This window comes from Euprymna scolopes, chromosome 15 (genome assembly GCF_053919585.1).
Source record: "Euprymna scolopes isolate OS-2025 chromosome 15, ASM5391958v1, whole genome shotgun sequence".
Taxonomy (NCBI): domain Eukaryota; kingdom Metazoa; phylum Mollusca; class Cephalopoda; order Sepiida; family Sepiolidae; genus Euprymna; species Euprymna scolopes.
The window spans coordinates 32,153,496-32,163,592 of record NC_136496.1 but is presented as its reverse complement, the minus strand read 5'-3'; the positions used below and the strand labels follow the sequence as shown (position 1 = coordinate 32,163,592).

The window sequence follows — 10,097 nt, the reverse complement described above, 5'->3', positions numbered from 1 at the left end:
ATTACGTGATTCTTTTATTACCTTCTACAAAGTGTATAAAAAATCATCCGCTACGAACAGGATTCCAACCTGTGCGGGCATTGCCCATTGGATTTCAAGTCCAACGACTTAACCACTCGGACATCGCAGCGTCTTGTCGAAGACAAACAAAACATTACGTTATTCTTTTATTACCTTCTACAAAGTGTATAAAAAATCATCCGCTACGAACAGGATTCGAACCTGTGCGGGCATTGCCCATTGGATTTCAAGTCCAACGTCTTAACCACTCGGCCATCGCAGCTTCTTGTCGCAGACAAACACAACATTACGCGATTAATGTATTACCTTCGACACAGTGTATAAAAAATCATCCGCTACGAACAGGATTCGAACCCCTGCGGGCATTGCCCATTGCCTTTCAAGTCCAACGCCTTAACCAATCGGCCATCGCAGCTTCTTGTCGAAGGCAAAGAAAATATTACGTGATTCTTTTATTACCTTCTACAAAGTGTATAAAAAATCGACCAATACGAACAGGATTCGAACCTTTGCGGGCATTGCCCATTGGATTTGTAGTCCAACGCCTTAACCACTCGGCCATCGCAGCTTCTTTTCGAAGGCAAAGAGCATATTACGTCATTCTTTTATTACCTTCTACAAAGTGTATAAAAAATCATCCGCTACGAACAGGATTCAAACCTGTGCGGGCATTGCCCATTGGATTTCAAGTCCAACGCCTTAACCACTCGGCCATCGCAGCTTCTCGTCAACTACGCATAAAATATTACGTGATTCTTTTATTACCTTCTAAAAAGTGTATAAAAAAAAATCCGCTACGAAGAGGATTCGAACCTGTGATGGCATTGCCCATTGGATTTCAAGTCCAACGCCTTAACCACTCGGCCATCGCAGCTTCTTGTCGAAGACAAACAAAACATTACGTGATTCTTTTATTACCTTCTACAAAGTGTACAAAAAATAATCCGCTACGAACAGGATTCGCACCCGTGCGGGCATTGCCTATTGCATTTCAAGTCCAACGCCTTAACCACTCAGCCATCGCAGCTTCTTGTCGAAGGCAGAGAAAATATTACGTGATTTTTTTATTACCTTCTACAAAGTGTATAAAAAATCATCCGCTACGAACAGGATTCGAACCTGTGCGGGCATGCCCATTGGATTTTAAGTCCAACGCCTTAACCACTCGGCCATCGCAGCTTCTTTTCGAAGGCAAAGAACATATTACGTTATTCTTTTATTACCTTCTACAAAGTGTATAAAAAATCATCCGCTACGAACAGGATTCGAACCTGTGCGGGCATTGCCCATTGGATTTCAAGTCCAACGCCTTAACCACTCGGCCATCGCAGCTTCTTGTCGAAGGCAAAGAAAATATTACGTGATTCTTTTATTACCTTCTACAAAGTGTATAAAAAATCATCCGCTACGAACAGGAGTCGAACCTGTGGTTGCATCGCCCATTGGATTTCAAGTCCAACGCCTTAACCACTCGGCCATTGCAGCTTTTTGTCGAAGGCAAAGAAAATATTACGTTATTCTTTTATTACCTTCTACAAAGTGTATAAAAATTCATCCGCTACGAACAGGATTCGAACCTGTGCGGGCATTGCCCATTGGATTTCAAGTCCAACGCCTTAACAACTCAGCCATCGCAGCTTCTTGTCGAAGGCAAAGAAAATATTACGTGATTCTTTTATTACCTTCTACAAAGTGTATAAAAAATCATCCGCTACGAACAGGATTCGAACCTGTGCGGGCATTGCGCATTGGATTTCAAGTCCAACGCCTTAACCACTCGGCCATCGCAGCTTCTTGTCGAAGGCAAAGAAAATATTACGTGATTCTTTTATTACCTTCTACAAAGTGTATAAACAATCATCCGCTACGAACAGGATTCCAACCTGTGCGGGCATTGCCCATTGGATTTCAAGTCCAACGCCTTAACCACTCGGCCATCGCAGCTTCTCGTCAAATACGCATAAAATATTACGTGATTCTTTTATTACCTTCTACAAAGTGTATAAAAAATCATCCGCTACGAACAGGATTCCAACCTGTGCGGGCATTGCCCATTGGATTTCAAGTCCAACGCCTTAACCACTCGGCAATTTCAGCTTCTTGTCGAAGGCAAAGAAAATATTACGTGATTCTTTTATTACCTTCTACAAAGTGTATAAAAATTTATCCGCTGCGAACAGGATTCGAACCTGTGCGGGCATTGCCCATTGGATTTCAAGTTCAACGCCTTAACCACTCGGCCATCGCAGCTTCTTGTCGAAGGCAAAGAAAATATTACGTTATTCTTTTATTACCTCCTACAAAGTGTATAAAAAAATCATCCGCTACGAACAGGATTCCCACCTGTGCGGGCATTGCCCATTGGATTTCAAGTCCAACGCCTTAACTACTCGGCCATCGCAGCTTCTCGTCAAATACGCATAAAATATTACGTGATTCTTTTATTACCTTCTACAAAGTGTATAAAAAATCATCCGCTACGAACAGGATTCGAACCTGTGCGGGCATTGCCCATTGGATTTCAAGTCCAACGCCTTAACCACTCGGCCATCGCAGCTTCTTGTCGAAGGCAAAAAACATATTACGTGATTCTTTTATTACCTTCTACAAAGTGTATAAAAAATCATCCGCTACGAACAGGATTCGAACCTGTGCGGGCATTGCCCATTGGATTTCAAGTCAAACGCCTTAACCACTCGGCCATCGCAGCGTCTTGTCGAAGGCAAAGAAAATATTACGTGATTCTTTTATTACCTTCTACAAAGTGTATAAAAAATCATCCGCTGCGAACAGGATTCGAACCTGTGCGGGCATTGCCCATTGGATTTCAAGTCCAACGCCTTAACCCCTCGGCCATCGCAGCTTCTTGTCGAAGGCAAAGAAAATATTACGTGATTCTTTTATTACCTTCTACAAAGTGTATAAAAAATAATCCGCTACGAACAGGATTCGAACCTGTGCGGGCATTGCCCATAGGATTTCAAGTCCAACGCCTTAACCACACGGCCATCGCAGCTTCTTGTCGAAGGCAAAGAACATATTACGTTATTCTTTTAGTACGTTCTACAAAGTGTATAAAAAATCATCCGCTACGAACAGGATTCCAACCTGTGCGGGCATTGCCCATTGGATTTCAAGTCCAACGCCTTAACCACTCGGCCATCGCAGCTTCTTGTCGAAGGCAACGAAAATATTACGTGATTCTTTTATTACCTTCTACAAAGTGTATAAAAAATCATCCGCTACGAACAGGATTCGAACCTGTGCGGGCATTGTCCATTGGATTTCAAGTCCAACGCCTTAACCACTCGGCCATCGCAGCTTCTCGTCAATGACACAGAAAATAATACGTTAATCTATTATTACCTTCAAAAACTGTATAACACATCATCCGCTACGAACAGGATTCGAACCTGTGCGGGCATTGCCCATTGGATTTCAAGTCAAACGCCTTAACCACTCGGCCATCGCAGCTTCTTGTCGAAGGCAAAGAAAATATTACGTGATTCTTTTATTACCTTCTACAAAGTGTATAAAAATTCATCCGCTACGAACAGGATTCGAACCTGTGCGGGCATTGCCCATTGGATTTCAAGTTAAACGCCTTAACCGCTCGGCCATAACAGCTTCTTGCCGAAGACAAACAAAACATTACGTGATTCTTTTATTACCTACTACAAAGTGCATAAAAAATCATCCGCTACGAACAGGATTCGAACCTGTGCGGGCATTGCCCATTGGATTTCAAGTCCAACGCCTTAACAACTCGGCCATCGCAGCTTCTGTTCAAATACGCATAAAATATTACGTGAGTCTTTTATTAACTTCTACAAATTGTATAAAAAATAATCCGCTACGAACAGGATTCGAACCTGTGCGGGCATTGCCCATTGGATTTCAAGTCCAACGCCTTAACCACTCGGCCATCGCAGCTTCTTGTCGAAGGCAAAGAAAATATTACGTGATTCTTTTATTACCTTCTACAAAGTGTATAAAAAATCATCCGCTACGAACAGGATTCCCACCTGTGCGGGCATTGCCCATTGGATTTCAAGTCCAACGCCTTAACCACTCGGCCATCGCAGCTTCTTGTCGAAGGCAAAAAAAATATTACGTGATTCTTTTATTACCTTCTACAAAGTGTATAAAAAATCATCCGCTACGAACAGGATTCCAACCTGTGCGGGCATTGCCCATTGGATTTCAAGTCCAACGCCTTAACCACTCGGCCATCGCAGCTTCTTGTTGAAGGAAAAGAAAATATTACGTGATTCTTTTATTACCTTCTACAAAGTGTATAAAAAATAATCCGCTACGAACAGGATTCGAACCTGTGCGGGCATTGCCCATTCGATTTCAAGTCCAACGCCTTAACCACTCGGCCATCGCAGCTTCTTGTCGAAGGCAAAGAAAATATTACGTGATTCTTTTATTACCTTCTACAAAGTGTATAAAAAATCATCCGCTACGAACAGGATTCCCACCTGTGCGGGCATTGCCCATTGGATTTCAAGTCCAACGCCTTAACCACTCGGCCATCGCAGCTTCTTGTCGAAGGCAAAAAAAATATTACGTGATTCTTTTATTACCTTCTACAAAGTGTATACAAAATCATCCGCTACGAACAGGATTCCAACCTGTGCGGGCATTGCCCATTGGATTTCAAGTCCAACGCCTTAACCACTCGGCCATCGCAGCTTCTTGTTGAAGGAAAAGAAAATATTACGTGATTCTTTTATTACCTTCTACAAAGTGTATAAAAAATCATCCGCTACGAACAGGATTCGAACCTGTGCGGGCATTGCCCAGTGGATTTCAAGTCCAACGCCTTAACCACTCGGACATCGCAGCTTCTTGTTGAAGGAAAAGAAAATATTACGTGATTCTTTTATTACCTTCTACAAAGTGTAAAAAATCATCCGCTACGAACAGGATTCGAACCTGTGCGGGCATTGCCCATTGGATTTCAAGTCCAACGCCTTAACCACTCGGCCATCGCAGCTTCTTGTTGAAGGAAAAGAAAATATTACGTGATTCTTTTATTACCTTCTACAAAGTGTATAAAAAATCATCCGCTACGAACAGGATTCGAACCTGTGCGGGCATTGCCCATTGGATTTCAAGTCCAACGCCTTAACCACTCGGCCATCGCAGCTTCTTGTTGAAGGAAAAGAAAATATTACGTGATTCTTTTATTACCTTCTACAAAGTGTATAAAAAATTATCCGCTACGAACAGGATTCGAACCTGTGCGGGCATTGCCCATTGGATTTCAAGTCCAACGCCTTAACCACTCGGCCATCGCAGCTTCTTGTTGAAGGAAAAGAAAATATTACGTGATTCTTTTATTACCTTCTACAAAGTGTATAAAAAATCATCCGCTACGAACAGGATTCGAACCTGTGCGGGCATTGCCCATTGGATTTCAAGTCCAACGCCTTAACCACTCGGCCATCGCAGCTTCTTGTTGAAGGAAAAGAAAATATTACGTGATTCTTTTATTACCTTCTACAAAGTGTATAAAAAATCATCCGCTACGAACAGGATTCGAACCTGTGCGGGCATTGCCCATTGGAATTCAAGTCCAACGCCTTAACCACTCGGCCATCGCAGCTTCTTGTTGAAGGAAAAGAAAATATTACGTGATTCTTTTATTACCTTCTACAAAGTGTATAAAAAATCATCCGCTACGAACAGGATTCCAACCTGTGCGGGCATTGCCCATTGGATTTCAAGTGCAACGCCTTAACCACTCGGCCATCGCAGCTTCTTGTTGAAGGAAAAGAAAATATTACGTGATTCTTTTATTACCTTCTACAAAGTGTATAAAAAATCATCCGCTACGAACATGATTCGAACCTGTGCGGGCATTGCCCATTGGATTTCAAGTCCAACGTCTTAACCACTCGGCCATCGCAGCTTCTTGTCGCAGACAAACACAACATTACGCGATTAATGTATTACCTTCGACACAGTGTATAAAAAATCATCCGCTACGAACAGGATTCGAACCCCTGCGGGCATTGCCCATTGCCTTTCAAGTCCAACGCCTTAACCAATCGGCCATCGCAGCTTCTTGTCGAAGGCAAAGAAAATATTACGTGATTCTTTTATTACCTTCTACAAAGTGTATAAAAAATCGACCAATACGAACAGGATTCGAACCTTTGCGGGCATTGCCCATTGGATTTGAAGTCCAACGCCTTAACCACTCGGCCATCGCAGCTTCTTTTCGAAGGCAAAGAGCATATTACGTCATTCTTTTATTACCTTCTACAAAGTGTATAAAAAATCATCCGCTTATAACAGGATTCAAACCTGTGCGGGCATTGCCCATTGGATTTCAAGTCCAACGCCTTAACCACTCGGCCATCGCAGCTTCTTGTCGAAGACAAACAAAACATTACGTGATTCTTTTATTACCTTCTACAAAGTGTACAAAAAATAATCCGCTACGAACAGGATTCGCACCCGTGCGGGCATTGCCTATTGCATTTCAAGTCCAACGCCTTAACCACTCAGCCATCGCAGCTTCTTGTCGAAGGCAAAGAAAATATTACGTGATTTTTTTATTACCTTCTACAAAGTGTATAAAAAATCATCCGCTACGAACAGGATTCGAACCTGTGCGGGCATTGCCCATTGGATTTTAAGTCCAACGCCTTAACCACTCGGCCATCGCAGCTTCTTTTCGAAGGCAAAGAACATATTACGTTATTCTTTTATTACCTTCTACAAAGTGTATAAAAAATCATCCGCTACGAACAGGATTCGAACCTGTGCGGGCATTGCCCATTGGATTTCAAGTCCAACGCCTTAACCACTCGGCCATCGCAGCTTCTTGTCGAAGGCAAAGAAAATATTACGTGATTCTTTTATTACCTTCTACAAAGTGTATAAAAAATCATCCGCTACGAACAGGAGTCGAACCTGTGGTGGCATCGCCCATTGGATTTCAAGTCCAACGCCTTAACCACTCGGCCATTGCAGCTTTTTGTCGAAGGCAAAGAAAATATTACGTGATTCTTTTATTACCTTCTACAAAGTGTATAAAAAATCATCCGCTACGAACAGGATTCGAACCTGTGCGGGCATTGCCCATTGGATTTCAAGTCCAACGCCTTAACCACTCGGCCATCGCAGCTTCTTGTCGAAGGCAAAGAAAATATTACGTGATTCTTTTATTACCTTCTACAAAGTGTATAAACAATCATCCGCTACGAACAGGATTCGAACCTGTGCGGGCATTGCCCATTGGATTTCAAGTCCAACGCCTTAACCACTCGGCCATCGCAGCTTCTTGTCGAAGACAAACAACACATTACGTGATTCTTTTATTACCTTCTACAAAGTGTATAAAAAATCATCCGCTACGAACAGGATTCGAACCTGTGCGGGCATTGCCCATTGGATTTCAAGTCCAACGCCTTAACCACTCGGCCATCGCAGCTTCTCGTCAAATACGCATAAAATATTACGTGATTCTTTTATTACCTTCTACAAAGTGTATAAAAAATCATCCGCTACGAACAGGATTCGAACCTGTGCGGGCATTGCCCATTGGATTTCAAGTCCAACGCCTTAACCACTCGGCCATCGCAGCTTCTTGTCGAAGGCAAAGAAAATATTACGTGATTCTTTTATTACCTTCTACAAAGTGTATAAAAAATCATCCGCTACGAACAGGATTCGAACCTGTGCGGGCATTGCCCATTTGATTTCAAGTCAAACGCCTTAACCACTCGGCCATCGCAGCTTCTTGTCGAAGGCAAAGAACATATTACGTGATTCTTTTATTACCTTCTACAAAGTGTATAAAAAATCATCCGCTACGAACAGGATTCGAACCTGTGCGGGCATTGCCCGTTTGATTTCAAGTCCAACGCCTTAACCACTCAGCCATCGCAGCTTCTTGTCGAATGCAAAGAACATATTACGTGATTCTTTTATTACCTTCTACAAAGTGTATAAAAAATCATCCGCTACGAACAGAATTCGAACCTGTGCGGGCATTGCCCATTGGATTTCAAGTCCAACGCCTTAACCACTCGGCAATCGCAGCTTCTTGTCGAAGGCAAAGAAAATATTACGTGATTCTTTTATTACCTTCTACAAAGTGTATAAAAAATCATCCGCTACGAACAGGATTCGAACCTGTGCGGGCATTGCCCATTGGATTTCAAGTCCAACGCCTTAACCACTCGGCCATCGCAGCTTCTTATCGAAGGCAAAGAACATATTACGTTATTCTTTTAGTACCTTCTACAAAGTGTATAAAAAATCATCCGCTACGAACAGGATTCGAACCTGTGCGGTCATTGCCCATTGGATTTCAAGTCCAACGCCTTAACCACTCGGCCATCGCAGCTTCTCGTCACATACGCATAAAATATTACGTGATTCTTTTATTACCTTCTACAAAGTGTATAAAAAATAATCCGCTACGAACAGGATTCGTACCTGTGCGGGCATTGCCCATTGGATTTCAAGTCCAACGCCTTAACCACTCGGCCATCGCAGCTTCTTGTCGAAGGCAAAGAACATATTACGTGATTCTTTTATTACCTTCTACAAAGTGTATAAAAAATCATCCGCTACGAACAGGATTCGAACCTGTGCGGGTATTACCCATTGGATTTCAAGTCCAACGCCTTAACCACTCGGCCATCGCAGCTTCTTGTGGAAGGCAAAAAAAATATTACGTGATTCTTTTATTACCTTCTACAAAGTGTATAAAAAATCATCCGCTACGAACAGGATTCCAACCTGTGCGGGCATTGCCCATTGGATTTCAAGTCCAACGCCTTAACTACTCGGCCATCGCAGCTTCTTGTTGAAGGAAAAGAAAATATTACGTGATTCTTTTATTACCTTCTACAAAGTGTATAAAAAATCATCCGCTACGAATAGGATTGAAACCTGTGCAGGCATTGCCCATTTGATTTCAAGTCCAACGCCTTAACCACTCGGACATCGCAGCTTCTTGTCGAAGGCAAAGAACATATTACGTGATTCTTTTATTACCTTCTACAAAGTGTATAAAAAATCATCCGCTACGAACAGGATTCGAACCTGTGCGGGCATTGCCCGTTTGATTTCAAGTCCAACGCCTTAACAACTCAGCCATCGCAGCTTCTTGTCGAATGCAAAGAACATATTACGTGATTCTTTTATTACCTTCTACAAAGTGTATAAAAAATCATCCGCTACGAACAGAATTCGAACCTGTGCGGGCATTGCCCATTGGATTTCAAGTCCAACGCCTTAACCACTCGGCAATCGCAGCTTCTTGTCGAAGGCAAAGAAAATATTACGTGATTCTTTTATTACCTTCTACAAAGTGTATAAAAAATCATCCGCTACGAACAGGATTCGAACCTGTGCGGGCATTGCCCATTGGATTTCAAGTCCAACGCCTTAACCACTCGGCCATCGCAGCTTCTTATCGAAGGCAAAGAACATATTACGTTATTCTTTTAGTACCTTTTACAAAGTGTATAAAAAATCATCCGCTACGAACAGGATTGGAACCTGTGCGGTCATTGCCCATTGGATTTCAAGTCCAACGCCTTAACCACTCGGCCATCGCAGCTTCTCGTCACATACGCATAAAATATTACGTGATTCTTTTATTACCTTCTACAAAGTGTATAAAAAATCATCCGCTACGAACAGGATTCGAACCTGTGCGGGCATTGCCCATTGGATTTCAAGTCCAACGCCTTAACCACTCGGCCATCGCAGCTTCTTGTCGAAGGCAAAGAACATATTACGTGATTCTTTTATTACCTTCTACAAAGTGTATAAAAAATCATCCGCTACGAACAGGATTCGAACCTGTGCGGGTATTGCCCATTGGATTTCAAGTCCAACGCCTTAACCACTCGGCCATCGCAGCTTCTTGTGGAAGGCAAAAAAAATATTACGTGATTCTTTTATTACCTTCTACAAAGTGTATAAAAAATCATCCGCTACGAACAGGATTCCAACCTGTGCGGGCATTGCCCATTGGATTTCAAGTCCAACGCCTTAACTACTCGGCCATCGCAGCTTCTTGTTGAAGGAAAAGAAAATAT

General features: G+C 42.5%; 59 non-coding genes across 59 annotated transcripts; all 59 read right to left on the bottom strand.

Moving 5' to 3' along the window:
- Positions 1 to 48: 48 nt before the first annotated feature.
- Positions 49 to 130, bottom strand: Trnas-uga (transfer RNA serine (anticodon UGA)). The gene has a single exon. It is a non-coding gene; the product is annotated as a tRNA-Ser (tRNA).
- Positions 131 to 201: 71 nt separating this feature from the next.
- Positions 202 to 283, bottom strand: Trnas-uga (transfer RNA serine (anticodon UGA)). Its single transcript has one exon. It is a non-coding gene; the product is annotated as a tRNA-Ser (tRNA).
- Positions 284 to 507: 224 nt separating this feature from the next.
- Positions 508 to 589, bottom strand: Trnac-aca (transfer RNA cysteine (anticodon ACA)). The gene has a single exon. It is a non-coding gene; the product is annotated as a tRNA-Cys (tRNA).
- A 71-nt stretch (positions 590 to 660) lies between these two features.
- On the bottom strand, positions 661 to 742 carry Trnas-uga (transfer RNA serine (anticodon UGA)). Its single transcript has one exon. It is a non-coding gene; the product is annotated as a tRNA-Ser (tRNA).
- A 71-nt stretch (positions 743 to 813) lies between these two features.
- On the bottom strand, positions 814 to 895 carry Trnas-uga (transfer RNA serine (anticodon UGA)). Its single transcript has one exon. It is a non-coding gene; the product is annotated as a tRNA-Ser (tRNA).
- Positions 896 to 1,119: 224 nt separating this feature from the next.
- Positions 1,120 to 1,200, bottom strand: Trnal-uaa (transfer RNA leucine (anticodon UAA)). Its single transcript has one exon. It is a non-coding gene; the product is annotated as a tRNA-Leu (tRNA).
- A 71-nt stretch (positions 1,201 to 1,271) lies between these two features.
- Positions 1,272 to 1,353, bottom strand: Trnas-uga (transfer RNA serine (anticodon UGA)). Its single transcript has one exon. It is a non-coding gene; the product is annotated as a tRNA-Ser (tRNA).
- A 71-nt stretch (positions 1,354 to 1,424) lies between these two features.
- Positions 1,425 to 1,506, bottom strand: Trnas-uga (transfer RNA serine (anticodon UGA)). The gene has a single exon. It is a non-coding gene; the product is annotated as a tRNA-Ser (tRNA).
- Positions 1,507 to 1,577: 71 nt separating this feature from the next.
- Positions 1,578 to 1,659, bottom strand: Trnas-uga (transfer RNA serine (anticodon UGA)). Its single transcript has one exon. It is a non-coding gene; the product is annotated as a tRNA-Ser (tRNA).
- Positions 1,660 to 1,730: 71 nt separating this feature from the next.
- Positions 1,731 to 1,812, bottom strand: Trnas-uga (transfer RNA serine (anticodon UGA)). Its single transcript has one exon. It is a non-coding gene; the product is annotated as a tRNA-Ser (tRNA).
- Positions 1,813 to 1,883: 71 nt separating this feature from the next.
- Trnas-uga (transfer RNA serine (anticodon UGA)) lies at positions 1,884 to 1,965 on the bottom strand. Its single transcript has one exon. It is a non-coding gene; the product is annotated as a tRNA-Ser (tRNA).
- Positions 1,966 to 2,189: 224 nt separating this feature from the next.
- Trnas-uga (transfer RNA serine (anticodon UGA)) lies at positions 2,190 to 2,271 on the bottom strand. The gene has a single exon. It is a non-coding gene; the product is annotated as a tRNA-Ser (tRNA).
- Positions 2,272 to 2,343: 72 nt separating this feature from the next.
- On the bottom strand, positions 2,344 to 2,425 carry Trnas-uga (transfer RNA serine (anticodon UGA)). The gene has a single exon. It is a non-coding gene; the product is annotated as a tRNA-Ser (tRNA).
- A 71-nt stretch (positions 2,426 to 2,496) lies between these two features.
- Trnas-uga (transfer RNA serine (anticodon UGA)) lies at positions 2,497 to 2,578 on the bottom strand. Its single transcript has one exon. It is a non-coding gene; the product is annotated as a tRNA-Ser (tRNA).
- A 71-nt stretch (positions 2,579 to 2,649) lies between these two features.
- Positions 2,650 to 2,731, bottom strand: Trnas-uga (transfer RNA serine (anticodon UGA)). Its single transcript has one exon. It is a non-coding gene; the product is annotated as a tRNA-Ser (tRNA).
- Positions 2,732 to 2,802: 71 nt separating this feature from the next.
- On the bottom strand, positions 2,803 to 2,884 carry Trnas-uga (transfer RNA serine (anticodon UGA)). Its single transcript has one exon. It is a non-coding gene; the product is annotated as a tRNA-Ser (tRNA).
- A 71-nt stretch (positions 2,885 to 2,955) lies between these two features.
- Trnas-uga (transfer RNA serine (anticodon UGA)) lies at positions 2,956 to 3,037 on the bottom strand. Its single transcript has one exon. It is a non-coding gene; the product is annotated as a tRNA-Ser (tRNA).
- Positions 3,038 to 3,108: 71 nt separating this feature from the next.
- Positions 3,109 to 3,190, bottom strand: Trnas-uga (transfer RNA serine (anticodon UGA)). The gene has a single exon. It is a non-coding gene; the product is annotated as a tRNA-Ser (tRNA).
- A 71-nt stretch (positions 3,191 to 3,261) lies between these two features.
- Positions 3,262 to 3,343, bottom strand: Trnas-uga (transfer RNA serine (anticodon UGA)). Its single transcript has one exon. It is a non-coding gene; the product is annotated as a tRNA-Ser (tRNA).
- Positions 3,344 to 3,413: 70 nt separating this feature from the next.
- Positions 3,414 to 3,495, bottom strand: Trnas-uga (transfer RNA serine (anticodon UGA)). The gene has a single exon. It is a non-coding gene; the product is annotated as a tRNA-Ser (tRNA).
- Positions 3,496 to 3,566: 71 nt separating this feature from the next.
- On the bottom strand, positions 3,567 to 3,648 carry Trnas-uga (transfer RNA serine (anticodon UGA)). The gene has a single exon. It is a non-coding gene; the product is annotated as a tRNA-Ser (tRNA).
- A 71-nt stretch (positions 3,649 to 3,719) lies between these two features.
- Positions 3,720 to 3,801, bottom strand: Trnas-uga (transfer RNA serine (anticodon UGA)). Its single transcript has one exon. It is a non-coding gene; the product is annotated as a tRNA-Ser (tRNA).
- A 71-nt stretch (positions 3,802 to 3,872) lies between these two features.
- On the bottom strand, positions 3,873 to 3,954 carry Trnas-uga (transfer RNA serine (anticodon UGA)). The gene has a single exon. It is a non-coding gene; the product is annotated as a tRNA-Ser (tRNA).
- A 71-nt stretch (positions 3,955 to 4,025) lies between these two features.
- Positions 4,026 to 4,107, bottom strand: Trnas-uga (transfer RNA serine (anticodon UGA)). Its single transcript has one exon. It is a non-coding gene; the product is annotated as a tRNA-Ser (tRNA).
- Positions 4,108 to 4,178: 71 nt separating this feature from the next.
- Positions 4,179 to 4,260, bottom strand: Trnas-uga (transfer RNA serine (anticodon UGA)). Its single transcript has one exon. It is a non-coding gene; the product is annotated as a tRNA-Ser (tRNA).
- A 71-nt stretch (positions 4,261 to 4,331) lies between these two features.
- On the bottom strand, positions 4,332 to 4,413 carry Trnas-uga (transfer RNA serine (anticodon UGA)). Its single transcript has one exon. It is a non-coding gene; the product is annotated as a tRNA-Ser (tRNA).
- Positions 4,414 to 4,484: 71 nt separating this feature from the next.
- On the bottom strand, positions 4,485 to 4,566 carry Trnas-uga (transfer RNA serine (anticodon UGA)). The gene has a single exon. It is a non-coding gene; the product is annotated as a tRNA-Ser (tRNA).
- Positions 4,567 to 4,637: 71 nt separating this feature from the next.
- On the bottom strand, positions 4,638 to 4,719 carry Trnas-uga (transfer RNA serine (anticodon UGA)). The gene has a single exon. It is a non-coding gene; the product is annotated as a tRNA-Ser (tRNA).
- Positions 4,720 to 4,790: 71 nt separating this feature from the next.
- On the bottom strand, positions 4,791 to 4,872 carry Trnas-uga (transfer RNA serine (anticodon UGA)). The gene has a single exon. It is a non-coding gene; the product is annotated as a tRNA-Ser (tRNA).
- A 69-nt stretch (positions 4,873 to 4,941) lies between these two features.
- On the bottom strand, positions 4,942 to 5,023 carry Trnas-uga (transfer RNA serine (anticodon UGA)). The gene has a single exon. It is a non-coding gene; the product is annotated as a tRNA-Ser (tRNA).
- A 71-nt stretch (positions 5,024 to 5,094) lies between these two features.
- On the bottom strand, positions 5,095 to 5,176 carry Trnas-uga (transfer RNA serine (anticodon UGA)). The gene has a single exon. It is a non-coding gene; the product is annotated as a tRNA-Ser (tRNA).
- Positions 5,177 to 5,247: 71 nt separating this feature from the next.
- Trnas-uga (transfer RNA serine (anticodon UGA)) lies at positions 5,248 to 5,329 on the bottom strand. Its single transcript has one exon. It is a non-coding gene; the product is annotated as a tRNA-Ser (tRNA).
- A 71-nt stretch (positions 5,330 to 5,400) lies between these two features.
- On the bottom strand, positions 5,401 to 5,482 carry Trnas-uga (transfer RNA serine (anticodon UGA)). The gene has a single exon. It is a non-coding gene; the product is annotated as a tRNA-Ser (tRNA).
- Positions 5,483 to 5,553: 71 nt separating this feature from the next.
- Trnas-uga (transfer RNA serine (anticodon UGA)) lies at positions 5,554 to 5,635 on the bottom strand. The gene has a single exon. It is a non-coding gene; the product is annotated as a tRNA-Ser (tRNA).
- A 71-nt stretch (positions 5,636 to 5,706) lies between these two features.
- On the bottom strand, positions 5,707 to 5,788 carry Trnas-uga (transfer RNA serine (anticodon UGA)). The gene has a single exon. It is a non-coding gene; the product is annotated as a tRNA-Ser (tRNA).
- Positions 5,789 to 5,859: 71 nt separating this feature from the next.
- Positions 5,860 to 5,941, bottom strand: Trnas-uga (transfer RNA serine (anticodon UGA)). The gene has a single exon. It is a non-coding gene; the product is annotated as a tRNA-Ser (tRNA).
- A 377-nt stretch (positions 5,942 to 6,318) lies between these two features.
- Trnas-uga (transfer RNA serine (anticodon UGA)) lies at positions 6,319 to 6,397 on the bottom strand. The gene has a single exon. It is a non-coding gene; the product is annotated as a tRNA-Ser (tRNA).
- A 227-nt stretch (positions 6,398 to 6,624) lies between these two features.
- On the bottom strand, positions 6,625 to 6,706 carry Trnal-uaa (transfer RNA leucine (anticodon UAA)). Its single transcript has one exon. It is a non-coding gene; the product is annotated as a tRNA-Leu (tRNA).
- Positions 6,707 to 6,777: 71 nt separating this feature from the next.
- On the bottom strand, positions 6,778 to 6,859 carry Trnas-uga (transfer RNA serine (anticodon UGA)). Its single transcript has one exon. It is a non-coding gene; the product is annotated as a tRNA-Ser (tRNA).
- Positions 6,860 to 6,930: 71 nt separating this feature from the next.
- On the bottom strand, positions 6,931 to 7,012 carry Trnas-uga (transfer RNA serine (anticodon UGA)). The gene has a single exon. It is a non-coding gene; the product is annotated as a tRNA-Ser (tRNA).
- Positions 7,013 to 7,083: 71 nt separating this feature from the next.
- On the bottom strand, positions 7,084 to 7,165 carry Trnas-uga (transfer RNA serine (anticodon UGA)). Its single transcript has one exon. It is a non-coding gene; the product is annotated as a tRNA-Ser (tRNA).
- Positions 7,166 to 7,236: 71 nt separating this feature from the next.
- Trnas-uga (transfer RNA serine (anticodon UGA)) lies at positions 7,237 to 7,318 on the bottom strand. The gene has a single exon. It is a non-coding gene; the product is annotated as a tRNA-Ser (tRNA).
- Positions 7,319 to 7,389: 71 nt separating this feature from the next.
- Positions 7,390 to 7,471, bottom strand: Trnas-uga (transfer RNA serine (anticodon UGA)). The gene has a single exon. It is a non-coding gene; the product is annotated as a tRNA-Ser (tRNA).
- Positions 7,472 to 7,542: 71 nt separating this feature from the next.
- Trnas-uga (transfer RNA serine (anticodon UGA)) lies at positions 7,543 to 7,624 on the bottom strand. The gene has a single exon. It is a non-coding gene; the product is annotated as a tRNA-Ser (tRNA).
- Positions 7,625 to 7,695: 71 nt separating this feature from the next.
- Trnas-uga (transfer RNA serine (anticodon UGA)) lies at positions 7,696 to 7,777 on the bottom strand. The gene has a single exon. It is a non-coding gene; the product is annotated as a tRNA-Ser (tRNA).
- A 71-nt stretch (positions 7,778 to 7,848) lies between these two features.
- On the bottom strand, positions 7,849 to 7,930 carry Trnas-uga (transfer RNA serine (anticodon UGA)). Its single transcript has one exon. It is a non-coding gene; the product is annotated as a tRNA-Ser (tRNA).
- Positions 7,931 to 8,001: 71 nt separating this feature from the next.
- On the bottom strand, positions 8,002 to 8,083 carry Trnas-uga (transfer RNA serine (anticodon UGA)). Its single transcript has one exon. It is a non-coding gene; the product is annotated as a tRNA-Ser (tRNA).
- Positions 8,084 to 8,154: 71 nt separating this feature from the next.
- Positions 8,155 to 8,236, bottom strand: Trnas-uga (transfer RNA serine (anticodon UGA)). The gene has a single exon. It is a non-coding gene; the product is annotated as a tRNA-Ser (tRNA).
- A 71-nt stretch (positions 8,237 to 8,307) lies between these two features.
- Trnas-uga (transfer RNA serine (anticodon UGA)) lies at positions 8,308 to 8,389 on the bottom strand. The gene has a single exon. It is a non-coding gene; the product is annotated as a tRNA-Ser (tRNA).
- Positions 8,390 to 8,460: 71 nt separating this feature from the next.
- Trnas-uga (transfer RNA serine (anticodon UGA)) lies at positions 8,461 to 8,542 on the bottom strand. The gene has a single exon. It is a non-coding gene; the product is annotated as a tRNA-Ser (tRNA).
- A 71-nt stretch (positions 8,543 to 8,613) lies between these two features.
- Trnas-uga (transfer RNA serine (anticodon UGA)) lies at positions 8,614 to 8,695 on the bottom strand. The gene has a single exon. It is a non-coding gene; the product is annotated as a tRNA-Ser (tRNA).
- A 71-nt stretch (positions 8,696 to 8,766) lies between these two features.
- On the bottom strand, positions 8,767 to 8,848 carry Trnas-uga (transfer RNA serine (anticodon UGA)). Its single transcript has one exon. It is a non-coding gene; the product is annotated as a tRNA-Ser (tRNA).
- A 224-nt stretch (positions 8,849 to 9,072) lies between these two features.
- On the bottom strand, positions 9,073 to 9,154 carry Trnas-uga (transfer RNA serine (anticodon UGA)). The gene has a single exon. It is a non-coding gene; the product is annotated as a tRNA-Ser (tRNA).
- Positions 9,155 to 9,225: 71 nt separating this feature from the next.
- On the bottom strand, positions 9,226 to 9,307 carry Trnas-uga (transfer RNA serine (anticodon UGA)). The gene has a single exon. It is a non-coding gene; the product is annotated as a tRNA-Ser (tRNA).
- A 71-nt stretch (positions 9,308 to 9,378) lies between these two features.
- Trnas-uga (transfer RNA serine (anticodon UGA)) lies at positions 9,379 to 9,460 on the bottom strand. The gene has a single exon. It is a non-coding gene; the product is annotated as a tRNA-Ser (tRNA).
- A 71-nt stretch (positions 9,461 to 9,531) lies between these two features.
- Trnas-uga (transfer RNA serine (anticodon UGA)) lies at positions 9,532 to 9,613 on the bottom strand. The gene has a single exon. It is a non-coding gene; the product is annotated as a tRNA-Ser (tRNA).
- A 71-nt stretch (positions 9,614 to 9,684) lies between these two features.
- Trnas-uga (transfer RNA serine (anticodon UGA)) lies at positions 9,685 to 9,766 on the bottom strand. The gene has a single exon. It is a non-coding gene; the product is annotated as a tRNA-Ser (tRNA).
- A 71-nt stretch (positions 9,767 to 9,837) lies between these two features.
- Positions 9,838 to 9,919, bottom strand: Trnas-uga (transfer RNA serine (anticodon UGA)). The gene has a single exon. It is a non-coding gene; the product is annotated as a tRNA-Ser (tRNA).
- A 71-nt stretch (positions 9,920 to 9,990) lies between these two features.
- On the bottom strand, positions 9,991 to 10,072 carry Trnas-uga (transfer RNA serine (anticodon UGA)). The gene has a single exon. It is a non-coding gene; the product is annotated as a tRNA-Ser (tRNA).
- Positions 10,073 to 10,097: the final 25 nt, after the last annotated feature.